General features: G+C 43.3%; 1 pseudogene; it reads left to right on the forward strand.

The window, feature by feature from the left end:
- Positions 1-242: 242 nt before the first annotated feature.
- On the forward strand, positions 243-918 carry LOC137940690 (nucleosome assembly protein 1;1-like; annotated as a pseudogene).
- The last annotated feature ends 892 nt before the right edge of the window (positions 919-1,810 follow it).

Consider the following 1,810-nt stretch of genomic DNA (forward strand, 5'->3'; position numbering starts at 1 on the left):
GGCGATCGCGAATCCCAGACGCAGTGTTCGTAAGGGAGTATGGGCTCTTGACCCAGACCGTCGCTAAGTGTTAAGCCACCGTTGTCGTTGACTCATGAAGGTAGGTGTACTGTTATGGTCTTGGGTTTAAGTACCTATGCCTTCCGCTCCTAATAAGCTGGTCTTTTGGGATGTATTGGCTAGGTGCTTATCATTTGGTACCAATGCTGATTATTCAAAAAATAGTAGCAGCAGTGACGGTAATGTCTGTATTTCCTGCATGTCCCATTAGTGAAGGGACTCTTAACTATTTGAAAGATATTAAGTGGTCTAGGATTGATAATCCCAAGGGCAGCAAGCTGGAGTTCTTTTTTTTTTTTTTTTTTTTATCTCAATCCCTATTTTACAAATACTGTCTTGGTCAAAACTACTCACATGATAGATGAGGTTGATCCCATTTTGGAGAAAGAAACATGGACATAGATTCAGTGGCTTCCAGGGAAGAGCTTGACACAGAAGGTTTTGAAACAACCTAACAAGGGATCAAAGGATACCACACCCATCACAAAAACTAAAACGTGTGACAGTTTCTTTATTTTCTTCCATCCTCCACAATTCCCGGATGATGATGATATTGATGAAGCAACAGCTGAACAACTTCAGACTCAAAGGGTACAAGATTATGATATTGGATCCACCGTCCGAGCCAAGATTTTCCCACATGTTGTCTCATGGTATATGGGAGAGGTTGTTCAGGGTGATGAGTTTGATGATATAGAGGGGGATGAGGATGAAGATAATGCAGATGTTTATGACGATGATGATGATGAAGAGGACACTGTTGCCAAAAATAGGCCAAAGAAGATATTTGTTGGAAGGAAGGTGATGAGCAGAGTACCCCATGAGGAAGGCCAAGAGAGGCGTCTGAAGTGCAAATAGTAGCAGAGACAATTCATCTGTTATGGACTCCATAGCATCCTAAGTTATCAACACGCGTAGGAATTAAATTATGTTATTTCCCTTTTCATGTATTTCAATTTGGTTTGGTTTGGTTTGGTTTGGAGGTAATTTGGCGTGAACCAATTGACCCATGGGTCTAGCTTGTATTTTCATTCCCAAACCTACTTATTGGGACTTCAAGATGAATGAAAGTTAAGCATTGAGAAATTTAGTTTAGACAGGTCAAATTCTCCCTCTGAGGTCTAGGTCGGATTCTCCCTTTGAGGTCCAGGTCGAATCTCCTTCAAGGTTCAATCTATTCCATTCCGATTTCCACCATTACACATTCAAGGAACAAGAATCCTCTTCCAGCGTCAACAGGCAATATGGAGGGAAGAGAGGGAAGAAGGGTGACACGATCCATGGCTTGGGAAGATCCCAACATCTTGGTATCAAACAGGTCCACCCTTGGGGATTCCTTTTCCCCAGAGGATTTGCGACAGATAATTGATGAAAATTGCCACAGATCAGAGGCAGATCTTGCTGCTCAGCACCAGAAAATTGATGATCTACAAACCATGATAAACACCGTGGATTCGTCCTTGCAACAGATTTTACGGCAACTTGCTGTGCTTGGGGGTCAAGGGCCACTGCTGCCAGTAGACTATCCTCCTCAAGCTAAGAAACACCTCCACTAGCCACCACCACTGCGCCAACCCCATCCCCCAATGCCTCCTCATGCACAGGGACCAAATTCGGTTCCCAGGTATTTCAAATTGGACTTTCCTACATTTGATGGGTCCAAGGACCCCTTGATCTGGTTACACAAATGTGACCAGTTCTTTTCCCATAAAAAAAACACCGGCGAATGAAAGAGTTGATTTGGTCGCAT

Source organism: Aristolochia californica, unplaced genomic scaffold (genome assembly GCF_029961685.1).
Source record: "Aristolochia californica isolate CCGP_79_NKW_82.1479 unplaced genomic scaffold, dmAriCali1.0.hap1 SCAF_9, whole genome shotgun sequence".
NCBI classification, from domain to species: Eukaryota; Viridiplantae; Streptophyta; class Magnoliopsida; order Piperales; family Aristolochiaceae; genus Aristolochia; species Aristolochia californica.